Raw genomic sequence first — 16,626 nt, 5'->3', positions numbered from 1 at the left:
CGAGCAATAAAATAATTAAAAATACTACATATTTGCAAATGATGTAAACTAATATATACTACCTAAAAAAATAGATTAAATAAACAAATCGTAGTAGTTGTGTACACCAGTTAAGTAAACTTTGTAAAACCTTTGAAGAGTAAACGAGGCATTGTAATAGTGAATCAACTGCATACATACATACATATAATAATAAAAAACAAAACTGAATGAATGTGAAAAACATGTGGAAAGTGTTATTTTCTTTTAATATTTTTTAGGGGTTTAAGCACGTACGATTTTTTAGTGAGTATAACAAGTTTCTAAAGAAATAAAAGCATTGTGTTGTAGATGCAGTGAAATTTGATATTTTACTAAAGGAAACCCTCAGCATTTGGACTCTAAACGAACATGTCGAATGCCAGGAGATTTTCCACATTCTTAGTGATCTTAATTGACCAGTTTATAGATACTATCATTCTGAGGTAAATTTTACTGAAAGCCTAATCGATTCTCATAAAAATAGGCCCAGTTTAGTATATCTCTTAAGCGGTAGTGAAGCGATGACAACAATTTTGGAACTTTTGCTTAGGCCGTCAGCATAAACACAACCAGCAATGTCAGCCTGGAGATCAAGCGAAGAATAAAACTCTTCCCAACAGGCGAATAATTGGAAAGCAAAGCCCTCTCATGATGAAAAAAATTACGCTCTACAAATCTCTCAGCATGCCCGTACCTTTTGAAAGAGCCGTTCGTGCGACGTCATCATAGAAATGTCCGCGATAATTTTTTTCTCGCGTAGATAAACACAACTACAAATTATTTGCAAATGGCGACCGGCGTAATTTTTTCACTCCTTCATCTCCCTTACGCGTTGCTATCGTGACGTCATCCCCGAAGGAATGCCCAATCTTTATTCTATCATACTTGTGTAGGGGGGCTTAATGCTGTGGCTAAGAAGAATACCAGGTACCAGGGCACATGTGAGTAGAATAACCTCGATAGGACCGGAGTTCTTTCTTTCAACGATAAACGTTTAGGAAGGAAAACTCCAAACTATGGGAAATGTATTGGCGTAATACCTGGCACTCATGGAGGGCATTCACAATGGGCCAGACTACCTCCGTGTGTAAGTAAGAGTCATTCGTACGCGACTTCCTAGCCACATCGATATAAAGAAGATTACGTTCATGAAGCAGTTTAGTTTGGTAAGATATAAGTTTGAAACCTTCCGATCTGGAAAAAGGACTGTTTTCGAAATGATATCAACATTCACTTCTAATAATCTTCATTTGTCGAAAATATGTCTTTGAGAATGGGGCAGGGAAAACAGTTTTCCCATATGGAAAAAAAACACAACTTGAAGCTTTGATTTGATTAAAATGATTCTGCGTAGAGTATATGTATATACATATATTTGTAGTTTATATAGGAACACTTTGCCATTCTTTTAATTAATAACAATAGTAAATAAGTTAATAGTATAAAGATATTTTTTAGACAAGCTTTCTAAATATGAACCAAATCGGACCATAAATTCGGTGTTTCAAAATATCTCGACCCCTGCGCCACCTATCGGTAAAATGTATTGTGGAGTTATTCCTTTTCATGTAAGTAAAATCTATTTTAAAATATGAACTACATCGACCCTATCGCCAACATTTTTTATGCAGTTATTTCCTTCCATGGACCAAATAGGACTATAAATACGGGTTTTTAAAATCTCACGACTCCTGCGTCACTTCGCGGATTAATTCGTCATTCATATTACATTGAAATTAAATAGAGGCGGGGTATACGAAATTGAGCAAGGCGATTCAAAAATTGTTGATTCAATTATTCAAACTTTCAAAACACCATTAAGTATATTTATTTATATAGATATGCCAGTATTAATTTCTTAGCTTTTGTAACTTTCTTGCATAAATTTCATACATTTTCATCTAAGTGCTTAAATCAATGACAAACAAACAATGGACTCACTTTAATATTTCTGGCGTGATTTGGCTGCATGGCACCACAATTAACAGCATTCAGTACCACTGCTGGTGTCCATAATGTGAAAACTTCGCACCCTAACCATAAATACTGACATAATGAAAGAATGGCCTGAATGGATGCTCACACCATTTCAGTATTTATGGGATAAGGGAAGTTTGTGTGATTTATTACGCGCGTTTTTGTTTACCCAACACCAACAACTGCCAACAAGGTGTGATATGGAATGTCTCATTGTTTGTATGAAAGATTGTTTCCTTCCTGCGCTTGAAAGGCACCACAGTTTGATGTACATATATGTATCTACATACCTACATACATACATATGTACCTACATACCTATACAAGTAAATGGCAAAGTTTCCTCAAAGGCCACCTTTTCATTGGTGAGACATTGTGAATGTGTAAATCTTTCCAGGTATGTACCTTATTATCACAGCGCATATTTTCTCTTTGCGCACTTCCTTTAGCGATTAGCTGAAATTATTATAGCTGCATTGCCCCCCAAAAAAACAAAGTGGGAAAAAGTTTCTTATGTAACATTTAGTATGTAAATTTGATTAAAAAAAACACGTGCCATCATTTCGCTCTGCTTCAAGTATCAGTGTAGGCAGCAGAGTATCCTTTGTTCTTTACTGGCAAATAAATATTTTCTTGTTTGCTGTTGCAGGAAAATAAGAAATTATAATTTCCTTTGAAAAACTTTTCTAAACTTTTTATCGGGTAAGCAAAAATGTTGCTCAACTTTGGTTTTGTTCAAAGATAAAAGAAATGCTCTAAAGGATAGGCATTCATATGTGTAAGTGAAAGCTTTTTTAAGCATATGTAGGCGTTTTAATACCAGCATGCGATGATGAATTTCGGTTAGGTTAGGTTAGACAACGAAGGCGCGTATGCATAACTCGCACTTCCACTCGGAGGCAGACTTAATCATTGTGAATGCCCCACATAATCCTTCTAACTGAAATTATTTAATATTAGATCGCCCTCACACGTTTCGCTGAGTGCATGAAATTTCTGCGTAAACACTGGTTTACAGCAAGTGTTCTATAGTTGCCACCATCCAATTCCTATGTAGAATCGCTCGGTGATTCCGAAAATTGCGATAATTTTTTTTCTATGGATAACTTTTCGAGATATTTGTAATGTACCGTTATGCAGCTTAAAATAAAAGTGATTTCACTTAATCACGTATATCTTACGAAACAATTGAGTAATCGTAATACGAGATACAGGAAATGAAAGCCAATAAAATTCTCCATAAATCACATATACATCTCTTTTCGATACCCCAGTTAGTTTCTGAGAAATTAATTAATCATTTCTGACGCCCCCTACTTTCAGGTGTACGTGGCGTATCAGTAACACTCTTTTCAGCTTATAGTATTTCATACAAAAACATCCTTGCGCATTTTCATTTCACCAATCATTTTCTCCATTGGTAGCTTACTTTTTTTCTAACGGAACATGCTTTAACACAAGTGCAAAACATTTATACAGAAACTGTTATTTTTTGAAATTTTTCCCTGTTAGAGTTTGAATGTTTTCCATCTTGCCATAAAAAAAAAACAAAAAATCTGTAATGATTTATTAATTTCTCAGAAGCTGTCAGGACTATCGAAAATTCGTGTATATACGATTTATGGAGAATTTTATTTGCTTTCACTTGCATCGGTATCGAATGGCAAAAATATCAATATGGTATTTTATCGCATTTCGTTGAGACCCTACATAAAACTACATCCAAGATAATTAATTTGTGATTAAAAAATGGAATTTCAACCCACTGTGATGACTTGGGTGGAACTCGTTTGGGGTTTGACTAACACGCGTGAATACGAAATTTTGAGTATAATCTCATTTAAGCCCTGAGTTGACTGTTGCATTCTTGTGAATTCAATAAACTTTCATTAAACAAAGTTTCACAAAGCCTTTCCGGACCACCACTATTTTACGCCCCATCGCATAAATTAAGTGAAATTGTGGAAACGCAAAATTTTTGAAAATTTATTTAGTGTTGTGGCGGCCACTGCCACAACTTTATTTTTGCGATTGTCGCAATGCAGCAGTGATTTTGGTTCTATGTAAATTACATAGCTCAACTCTTTATGTCGCGAATGTTGTAANCAGCAGCCGCCGCCCAGCGCAACACATCATTGGTTGCCATGCAATGCATCGCGGTGGCTATTTTAAAACGCATTGCACGCGTACAATGATGCTGCCGCATAGGCTAATAGGCGCGAAAAGCTGTGCGTGCAAATAAATTTTTGCGAATTGAAGCGCATTGATTTATCTGTAATGATGCTACTGCCACTGTGAAATTAAAGCGGTAGCGGTGTGCCGCTAAACCAGCAATGGCTGCTGAATGACACTGCTTTGAAATATCAGGAACTGGCGTCGAGCTGAAATGAATACAAAGGCGTATGAGGGAGATAAGAGAAGGCGCAAGAGCAGAAGTATCGGCATGAATATGAATATTGATATGAGTATAAGTATGAGTATAAATATGACTATGGACATGAACAAGAGTATGAATATGAGTAGAAGTGTGAGTATGAAAATTACTATGGATATGAATATGAATGCAAATATAAATATGAATATGAAAATTAATACGCATAAGAATCCGAATTTCAATATGAATACGGGTATGTTCAAGAGTGTGGGTATGAATATGAATATGAATGTATTTTAACAATGTGGATGTGAATATGAATGCTATATTAAGTATCAATATATATATGAATATGAGTATCAAGATTAAGAGTGTGAGTATGAGTACAAATATGAATATGAATTTTAATTTTAAATTGAATACGAATATGAAATTGAATATAAATTAGAATATGACAATGAACAATAATATAAATTTTAGTATGAAACTGAATAAGAGAAGGAGTATGAAAATGAGCTCTGCTTGGGCAACTGATCTCAAATTAATCCGAAATTATGTATGAGTCTGAAGAGTAGGAGTATGAGTACGTGTAGGAGTGTGAATATAAATATGAGTAATAGCGTGAGTGTGGGTGCGAGTATGAGTATGAATATTAATATGAATGGAGTAATGAATATGAGTATGAGTATGAATGTAAATATTTATACGAAATTGAATATAAATAACAAATTAGTGAAAATCGGCTCTGCCAACTGATCACAAATTAATCTGAATATGAATATAGACATAAGCATAAATATCAATATGAGCATAAGGAGTGGGAGTATGAGTAAGAGTGTGAGTATGAGTATGAATATGAATTTTATGAACAAGAGTATGCTCGACAAAATTGTCTATATAATATATGGAAAATATGCGAGCACCGTCAACAAAAAACAATTTTCAAAAATAAACGCTATTTTACAGCCACTTGAAACTTGCACTTTACATATATTATTAACTTATTCAACGCAGGTCATTAGGATAGCGCATCCCTTTATTGTTTTTTTTTTTAGATTTGTATAAAATTTTTAATCGGTTTTACACTTAGAATATGCAATATTTTTATAAACTATTAATGAATTTCAAATTAACAAAAGGAATACTGTAAATACTAAGGATTAAAAGGGTGCGATATTCAAATGACGAGGATTGTAACTTATTAATACTACGCTACATGTCCGTATTTACGTATCGCACACGATTTGGCATATTTGAAATTATGCACTAAAAATGTACACAGAGCTTTTATTTACCTTTGAGCTAAAGCAGGAGCAAATATTTGTTATAATTTCTTAAAAACCTAAGCTAAATTCTTCCTTAACCATATGATTAGCATGTGGTAAGAAATAGTTTTTGTATATATAGTGACTCAAATAATTGTTCATATTTTGATTATTTTTAAATATTATTTTTATCTTAATAAAAATACTGTTCTTGTTTTAACGAAAATTATATAAATCGAAATTTCAAAATTTATACAAAACTTGGAAAAATTCAAAAAATTTGCATCAAAATTTGCACTTCCTATTCTGTATATTTAGAAAATTGTTGGGTATACAGTTTTATTAGTTGAAAATTTCATGGGGCTAAAAAATTAAGCTAATTTTTAATATTTCTTTCTTACGAATTGTCCTGGGTAAACCCCAAATAAATGTGCATTACACAAATCTTCAAAGGTTACGTATACGTAGTGTGAATGAATGTCAGCGGTATCTTTATGATTTACTCGAAATATTAGGTAAGAATAATTAAACAAGCATGATATTGTACCATCAATTTTCTCTTAATTCGTTTGAAATTTATTTTCCTCTTGGAATATATACATAAATTAAAAAATGTATAACGTTTATTACATTTTTTGGTGTTGATTCGTTGTTGAGAGGCAAAAATAATCAAACAATTTTGAATCTCTGTTCATATTCATTGGATAATGGAAAAGCAAAAGGCGAAATAAGCGATAATACCATTATTGCCTTTCATAGCTTTCAGCAGTTGCATTAAGTTTTCCAATTTGCCGCTTTTGCTAACGAAGGCTATATTCGGTTATGTGGCCAGCTGAGCCTCGCTGCGGCACGCCGCGTACTAGTATTAAGTGAACGAAATTTCGCGGATAATGCCCGCCAATCACTGCCTGACTAATTTACCATATTTTTTAGCGTAAGCCCAGTTAGGGCTATGGAAAATTATTGGTTTTCGAGTTACATAAATATACAGAAATGACCGTTGAATAGATTAACAATAGCTCGTTAGAAGAAAATATCGATGTTCAGAACCCAAAAACATCGATACATAATACTGCTATTTAAAAAAAAAACACCCCATTTTTTATAAGCATTTGAAACTCAGATAGTTGCGTAATTCTTATCTATGTATTTAAAGGACAGACCCTACATATACTTTTTAATTATTTGACCATCAGTTTTACCACAGCAGTTTTTAGCCAAGGATGCAATGTATATTCCTATGAAAAAAAAAAAACATTGCCCGACAAGTAAACAAACTTACTGTTTTTAGACTTTTTGTTAAAAATAAATTCCTCAAAGAGCCCCATTTTAAAATTATTGAAACGAATATATTCTCACCTGAAATGCAAAAAGAACTGAAATTGAAAAAGTCATTACCAATATTTTTTTTTTTCAAAAAATTATTTGGGAGTTGGAATTCGATGAAATCCATCATATCAATCAAAAACTGAATTTTTAATTTTTTATTAGTTACGACTTTTTGTATTTCAGCTACGATGTTTGTTGTCCCCTTTTGCATTTCAGGTGACGATATGTGGCATCAAAAGCAAATCACGAAAAGCTCCGCATTGATTATTGCGAATGCGAATGTTAAAATTAATGCGGAAGCTCCGCGGTTGCGAATGCGAATGCGAATATTCGGAACAACCCTAGTTGGTTGTCAAACAAATTAAAGGGCTTAGCCTGTAGATGTGCAACAAATATCTTATTTTTTCAAAAAGAGTTACCACCTATTAAAAATATTAAATTCAAATTATTTTTAAGTGAAATCAGTTATTACACTTTAGTATCGATAGAAATGGTTTTGAAAAGGCCTTATTTCTTAATTATGTGAAGAAGGGTTGCCACTCGTTTAAAAAGTCAAGTTAAACTTAAATGAAGGCAGACAATTTAAATATGTATTCCGGTAGAAAAGGCAGACGAAAGAGAATGTGGTTTGAAAATAATTTTGCAAAGGATTGCCACCTTGTTACAAAGTTGGTTTAATAAGTATAGGTTTAATAAATTACTTCAGTATGGATATAAATCAAAATTTCTTTGAAGAAACTTTATTTCCAAATTACTTGTAGGAGGGTTGCTCCTGATTTTATAATTAAATTCAATTATAATTAAGGGTATTCGATAATTTAAATATGCATCACAATACGGATTTCAGACGAAAAAGGTTTAATAAGGTTTTGCTTTAAAAATAATTTGAACATGATTTATATCTGGACTATATTTGATGAGGAGAGAGGGCGTATTTCTAGGGCGTTTAAAGCAGCTGACGTTTGTAATCATAGCGCCCGTAATGCCTATACATACGCTCCTTTGTAGCCTTTTTGACACAGAAACCGTGGTTTTGACCAGGGCTCTACGCCACCATACAACACCATGCAACGATTGGCCTGACCAGAGCTATGTATATCCAAATTACTATAGCCGGTCTCACACTCCAGCTCGTATGGCAGGTAAGCGAAGACTACGATGGTATCGGCGCGTTGTCTGTCCGTACAGTACCCAATTTTTTTTTTATCGCAACGACATCTTGGGAGCAGAACTCTCTAAGCATCGTCCATTCGACCGAACGTGGCAATATAATGCATGCCCACGGTCTTTCTGTCCTTCTAAATTAAAGGACGCTACCCCAGGAAATCCCTCCGAGTCCACAGATACGCCAGCGGCATAGACTTGGTTCCTGAATTAGGATTGTTACACCCGTAATTTTTGTTCTAAAATAAAAGTCCTTTATTCTTGTGGTAAACAAAAAATGTTTAAGCTAAAGGCCCATATGCTGCTCTGAAGAAAAATTGCAATAAATATTTTCTTTTATTTCTGTTGCTAGGAAAAGTATCTTGCGTTTGCTGTAATAATACTAATTTAAGAAATACTAATTTAAGAAATTTTGTTAGAAGAAAATTTCTTTTCCATTTCTTGAAAATGAATGTCACTTAGTGTCGTATTGAACATTAAGTACACTTCATCCGCAAGATTACGCGTGAAAATTACTGCGACACTACACAACAGAGATAGCCAATGCGGAAATAAAGTCTAAAATTGCCCAATCAATCACCAGGGACCCTTGTTGACAGCAGCGCATCGCATCGCATCGCATCGCATATAAATTAAATTGAGCAATCAAATGACAATGATAACTTAATCAACTCAAGCCATGCGTGGCAAGCGCCATAACCAACAACAATTCCTTTTCCCTTACACCATCATCAAAGCAGATACGGAAATATATAGCCCCCCCAAAAAAATAAGCAACCAGCAAACAAAGAAAAAATTTGCGAAAAGTTTAGACAACAGTCAAATGGTATCAAAGCTAGCGGTAAGCATTCCAAACGCCAGTGACCTAACCTAAATTCACTGCAATTATGTCGCGCTTTGTTTTTTTCTCGTACTTTTACTTCTAAAGCAGGGAAGTAAATATTACACTACGCCTATTTGGCATTGACTGGAAGTGAGTTAAAATTCAGTCAAGTAAATGATTTGCTCCCAAAAGTAAACTTAGTCGTCAAATACGCAAATACGCATGCACACGCAAACCGTAAATCACTAGCTAGTAGCTAGTAGCTAGTAGCTATCTATCGTTCCATCCGCACTTTGTTTGTGGGGCGGCCGAGCAAAGGCACATTTCCGCTACACTTTCACTTTGATGGCCGATTGAATGTCAGCGAAATCGAACGTTTTGTCATTGACATCAAATGTTCCGGCAGGAAACAGAAATATAACATGTGCATGTGTGTATGTGCGTGTGGAAACACGTTTGTGAAATTATATCCGTGTGCATGCGCTCTTCAAATGTTCAGCAGTAAATGTGGGTCATTCGATGTGCAGTTATACGAAATGATTGTTGTTAGAAGAGTAAATGAAATGAAGCGGAAATGGAAAATGAATGGCATAAACTACGCAAAAAAATAAAAAATAAAAGTGTTATCACAGCCAAATTGTGAAATGATACAGTTAGCATTAGAGCAGCTAGTAGCTCAAAGTAAAGCCAACCCACAAGCAAACGGTGCGTATGAGTAACTTAGATAAATGTACTATTATTTTCAGCAAATTTGCTCAGTGACTTTTCCAAACAACAGGCTAGTAAAATCTCTTGACATTATTTTTCTATATGCTGTTGGTCATTTCACTTTCACTTGGTTAAGTGCTCATTTATTAGCAATTCGGTAGGGTGAAATATACGGTGACTTATATTTTCCTTTGCTTCATGGCGGCGAAAAAGGTATTTGGCATGCCATAAAATGTTTTCATCTTCATCAGAGCATTTTTAGTTTTTTTTTTTACTTTTATCTCGCTTATAATCCCTTGTTTTGATTGGCTGCTTTGGGCATCTGATGCTAACTAAATGTGCTGCACTAGAAACACAACTTTGAATCAATGAACTCTTGGAAACGGAAAAATGTTTTTTGTTTTGCAACTTAGAAAACTTTTATGCTGTATATTTAGTATGTACGCACATTAGGGTGGTTCAAAAATGCATGTGAAGAAGTAAAGTCGGAATTAAAAAAAAATTGTTAAATAAACAGTTGGATATTATTATTGAAAGTCTGCCGAAGATAAACTGGGTTTTTCGATCGAAAAATACTGCTTTTCAAGAATTCAATGCCATTTCTACGAAAATTTGTTTTTTCCCATATACTTAAAATACATGGAAAAATTTGAGCGCTTTGAGCGACCTCTAAATATTTTTTTATTTCAAAATAAAACAAGTAAGAACGTCTAAGTTCGGGCGGAGCCGAACATTAAATACCCGGCGCAAGTATTAAATATATGTTTTTTCACCTTTCCGAAACCTACCGCGAGATGGAATGCCGGGGTGTATCAATTTTGAGTAAATTAGCGTCCTTAAATTTCGAAATATTGAAGTTTCAAGCATTTCTGAAATTTACCGTTATATATATTTACCGTCTGTCCGTCTGTCCGTCTGTCCGTGTACACGATAACTCGAGCAAAAATTGAGATATCTCAACGAAATTTGGTATGTAGGTTTCCCTTAATCCAAGGTAGGTTGGTATTGAAAATGGGCGAAATCGGACTTTAACCACGCCCACTTCCCATATAACGGTAATTTCCAGAAATACGAAAACTGCGATATTTTAGTAACTACTGGAGATTATTCACTCAAAATTGATATTTATAATAAGTTTTAGACGAAAAATAAGAATATTATAAATTTTTGGAAAATGGGCGTAGCCACGCCCACTTATGGTTACATGTGTATATCTTGGTAACCGCTGCACCAATTTCTTCCAAACTTGGCACAGTTGTTGGCCTTGGTACAGCATAAAAAACCGCCGAAACTTTTTAAAATCGGACAATAACCACGCCCACATCCCATATAACGGTAATTTAGAGAAATACAAAATCTTCGATAAATCATTAAATATTGAAGCTAATTTATTCAAAATTGATGCTTGCAACAATTCTTTACCAAGAAATACGTTTATGGTAAAATTTTGGAAAATGGGCGTGGCACCGCCCACTTATGATCACATATAAGTATATCGGTAACCGTTCTACCAATTTGTACCAAACTCGGTATGGTTATTGTACTTGCCACGTGTAAGCAAAACGTTGAAAATTATTGAAATCGGACTAAAATAACGGCCGATTCTCATATAACGGTAAATTTAAGAAATGCTTGAAACTTCAATATTTCGAAATTGAAGGACGCTAATTTACTCAAAATTGATACACCTCGGCTTACCATCTAGCGGAAGGTTTCGGAAGGGTGAAAAAACATATATTTAATACTTGCGCCGGGTATTTAATGTTCGGCTCCGCCCGAACTTAGACTTTCTTACTTGTTTCAATATAGAGCAATATAGGGCGTGAAAGCATTAAAATTCCGACTTTACTCTTTTTGGACCACCCTAATGTACATGTACGTATTAATAATAATATATTGGCGCTTACACATACGTTAGGGCCGAGCTTCTGCTCCGATTTGTGCCGTGTGCCTTGATGTATTTTATGGAAAGCTGTTTTTCATGGTAAACGAATTGTTGTTCCGCACATCGAAAGCCACTTAGGACGTTGCTTATGCAGATGACCTAGTCATTCTGGTCGTGAGTAAATTCCTCTCCACGGTCAGGGAGATTCTACAATCTGCATGATGGGCAGAAAGGGGTTAATCCCACCAAAACCGAACTTGTTCTTTTTAATAAGCGATATAAAGTAAACAAATCTCGAATTGTCAAATGAAGCAAGGTTGTTGAGGGTTATTCTCGAGTCTTCGCTTTCCAGGAAAAGGAACACCGAAGAGCGGAGGAAAAAGGCGCGCAGTGCGCTCTACTCCTGCAAAGTAACGATTGGAAAAGACTGGGAGCGGCGACCGCAGTTAATACACTGGATTTATACGGCGATAGTTAGACCTATCCTCTCCTATGACGCGCTAGTATGGTGGAAGGTGTTTGACCCCAAATGCCATCTACTCAACCTGCAAAAGGTGCAACGACAAGCGTGCCTATGCACAACGGGGGCGACTTACTCAACGCCCCAGGCGGCGCTAGAGACCCTCTTGGACATTGCATATAAAAATTAAGTTGCTAGCTCTGGCCATGGCTCAGAAATGTATATCGAAAGAGGATCTAACGTATTCTCAGGAGTTATCTCTGAGAGAGTCCTATAGACTCACAGATCACTGCAGTGTTTTTCAGGCTGAGATATATGCAATCGACATGGTGGCAAGGTTGGTGAGCATAATTGACCTAGCTTCATCTAAACTTGCCTTCGTTGTTGAAAGTCCGGCGGCTATCAAAGCCTTAGGGTCGGCAACGACTAACTCGATATGCGTTAAAGAATGCCGAAGATGCCTACAAGCTCTACAACAACACATAAACAATCTTTAATGCGTCCCAGAGAAATGAGGAAGCGTATGTGCTAGAAAAGGANGCCTACAAGCTCTACAACAACACATAAACAATCTTTAATGCGTCCCAGAGAAATGAGGAAGCGTATGTGCTAGAAAAGGATCTGAGATGGAACTTGGAGAAGTCGAGAGAGTTATCAGGGCAGCCACCAACACTGGGTGGGAAAATCTGCTAACCTGCATGGTATCGCGCTACCTCTAGCCACGGTTCGACTATCGAACAACAAAGAGTTTATTAAGGTTTTTAAAGCCAAACGTTAGGCTTCTCACAGGAATACTAACGGGACACTCGACCATTGGCCTCGACCTGCTGGCCATAGGTTCAGAGCACCGCATAACGAAGCTGCATAGATGACGAGGAAAACGCCTCAAGTTTCTTAGGGACCATTTCTTCGAGAACCTGGATACCTTAGGGAAAGCTCCACTGGAAGGACCGCTAGGATTCTCCAGAGAATCAAAATAGTCCAAAGACAAGTAGGGGTGGGCATGGGTTAAAATTTTAATTTCAAATTGGCTCTGTGAATGATAAAAAATCAAACTTTAACAGGGAATAAAGTTAAAAATAATATACTCTTAGATGGCGTATGAGCAACATTCGCTTCTGCCCATATTTCATACAAAAAATATTACGCTTTTTCATTAGACTATTCACAACGTTTTTATACACTTGTGGTCAGCTTATTAAGTTAAGCGACATTTTGACCAGATTTGGCTATTTTCCTTTTGTTTATTTATTTTTTGTATTTTTTTTTTTAAAAAGGCTTGGGCGTTACATAACCAGCACCACATAAATCCACACTCCATTTTTGGTGTGCAGTTTGATAGCACATTAAATTTTAGTCTGATGAAGTGCAAATTTGACTACGCTAGGAAACGACGTTGATTTTTAATAATTTTTTATTTATTTTTGGCTGACTGTTGTGCATTTTCTTCCATGTAAGTATTATCGTAGAGCGTCTTGAAATTTGCAGTTTAACCTACTAAAATCTAATAGCCTATAAAACTGCATACCTAAAATTTTTCTGAAAATTCTGAATAAAAGGTTTTAAATATTTGGGTGTAATTTTTAAGGTTTCTTGAATTTTTATAATTTATGGACGAAGTTTGAAATGCGGATTTATATGGTTTCGGTTTTTTAATTGTGCTAGACTTTAATAAAAAAAAAATAACAAACATTAAATAAGCCAAAGAAAAATATCCAAAACTGGTCAAAATGTTACATAACTTAATCAGCTGACCACAAAGGTACATCGATCTTCTTAGTTAGTAGCTGGATTTTTTTTTTGTCGAAAAACAGGCTGTGATTTTTGAATTTTTTTGTCGCTGTTATAATTTGATTTGTGTAATCTTTCACAAAAAAAAATTAAAAAATGAAATATGTGTGACAAGCCACTAAAATATATCAAGTAGCCCTTGTTCACAATTTCTTATTTACATATACATACATATGTACGTACATATTTCAAATGTACAAAAAAGTCTGCCCACTTAACCTCAATGCTATTGCAATACTTTATCTTAACTTTAGGATAGCTCATAAAAAGACGAAATCAACGCCATCAAACATTTTCAAACCGCAAGCAATTAAGCAAGCGGCATCAGACAACATAGCCAAGGATTGGCTTACTAACTACTTAATTCAGTTTATCTACATTTAGGGCGGACAAGCTAATCTAAGTGCAAAAGTGTGCGACTGACATACAAATTAGCTGAGTACAAAAAAACCACAAATGGCTTAAATTTTGAAATTTTGCACAACCCAATGACTACATAAAAAGCGCACTAAAATATTTTGAAAGCACACAAGTGGCAGAAAACTTGCAAATGCGCGTCATTTGTCGTCACCAGCTCTTCTTCTTCTTCTTCTCTACGCCAAGTGTCAATGCGACAGTCGAATTAATGTGCTTCCAACTTCTAACCAACTTAAGGACACCCAAAATTTAGCTAATTTCATTTCGAGAAGTTGAATGTTAAGTAGTATTTGTATTTGTTTTCAAGTGTTAACTTTTTGAGAAAATTTCGTATGCAGTTTGGCATCACAATTACCACGAACATTATTGTAGAGAAGAAGAATATGATTATTACGTCTGTATACATATTTATGTATATCCATCCCTGTGAAGAAATTATGTACTAAATATATCACCGCCTTATAATAAACGACAGCGTAGCAAAATTAGGTATACATACATCGCAATGATGTTGAGGATAGCTCTGGGAACTTTATACCCAAGGAGAAAAGAAGGGATTACTATAGACTTTCTTAGCCACAAGCGAAAGGTCCACAGGAACTGCATTGTATCAGCGGAGTTCAGATTTTGGGAGCTTTTTACTACGGAGAATTTGTTCCTTGTGCCTTTCTTGATATAGAAGGAGCTTTCGACAACATCTCACATAAGGTGTCTGGCACTCTTTTCTTTAGCTGAATAGAAGCCTGTGCTCAGGTAGATAGAACCGCTATTTCACACAGGAATAGCAGACACCACAGTAACTCACAGTTCTAAGCAGCTAAAAACCGTAAAATAATGTCCACAAGGAGTAGTATAGTACAAGTACTATAGCGGAACATCTGTTCCAATGCCAATCTTAGGCAAACGACATAGCCGTAATATCAAACAGGAAGTACGAGAATACTCTTTATGACATAACTCAAAGGGCACTGAAGATTTCGAAGAAGTGGTGTTTCGATGTGGGTCTCAATATAAGCCCAAAAAGTAAAAACAGTCATCATTCAATTCCCAAGAACACGAACCCTACCGGTAACGATAATTATATATCCGGATGACATCGAAGGCACTACTGTCTTGGACGTTAGATATTTGATGATTACACACGACGAACAATTCTCATGGAAGAAGGATGTCCTTATGAATACACCGAGAGCCACATAAGCTCTAATGAGCTATAAAAGCGTACGAGGGGAAATCTTCGAACTTCAGGGGGGCTACTATATAATGCCTATAAGAATCCTTGTAGCGGTGGACTAGGTCTCGAACGTTAACCTCATCAGAGATGGTTGTGGAAACGAGAAAGTGGTATCATTTCGATGAAAACACTCTGCGGTAAGCTACCTCTGACCTAACTACCGGATTACATCAAAATAATTATGTATTACAAGTATCAATAATTATTTCAAATAACATAAATTTTCGAATAAATAAGCATAACACTAATAGGTCTCAAACCTATTTTTGCAATAGGAACCCACACCATCAGTGAAGAGTTTAGGAGAGAAGATATGCTTAATAAAAAAAATAGAGAATAGCACTGGTACTCACGATGCAGAACAAAGGTGGCACTCATCTCGCTGTCCCGCTCTCAGCGAATTTGACAAAATTTCTTCTACTTCCTGTATTCTTCCTCGCGTTTTGCGGTTTCTCTCTCGCAACTTCACCAGTGTGATGTTACACAATTTTTTTTTTCAAAAATCCTCTTCGATATTCGTGTATTCTATAATCCTTGACTGGTACTAAGTGTCTGGACAGCATCAGGCAGGTATTCTGAAAGAAAAGGTATCTTAACAGGCCATTTTAACAATCCGTTGCAGATTGAAAAGTCGTCTATACAAACTCGGAATGTCACAGCGCTACAAAAAGGAATTAAGTAAATACCCTGGAAGCCATATTAATGGGGTGAGATTAAAACAAGAATCGAAACATGAAATTTTCCAAACTATTACGATTGCTTACTAAAATTGTGCGCAAAAACACCGCCAAACATGAAAGAAGACGAAAAAGTGACACACAGATCTCTATAGGCTTTTAAGTGCGCAGAGGTAGGTAAAGAGGTTTTTTAACCGGAAATCTAAATTTTTTTGTATGTTTGGAAAATTTCATATTTCTATGTATTTTTGTTTTACTCGGAAATTGAGAGAGCAAAGTGACATTTAATTTTTAGGGGAAGCTGTTAGTTTCTGCTGGAAAAATTTTTGCCAATAGCAATTTGCCAACAGGAAAACAACTGATCAAAAACCGCTTGTAGGAATTTACGCAAATCACAAAATTTTCTGTTCGCGTACTATTTCATATATTTTTATACCCGAGCGCACTTGTGTACGGTTGTTTGTAACAGCCAAAACGAATCGAGATAGATGTAGACAAATG

This window comes from Rhagoletis zephyria, unplaced genomic scaffold (assembly GCF_001687245.7).
Source record: "Rhagoletis zephyria isolate East Lansing unplaced genomic scaffold, Rhagoletis_zephyria_1.1 Rzeph_scaffold_06077, whole genome shotgun sequence".
NCBI lineage: Eukaryota > Metazoa > Arthropoda > Insecta > Diptera > Tephritidae > Rhagoletis > Rhagoletis zephyria.
The sequence above is the reverse complement of the archived record's forward strand: the minus strand, read 5'-3'. Positions refer to the sequence as shown.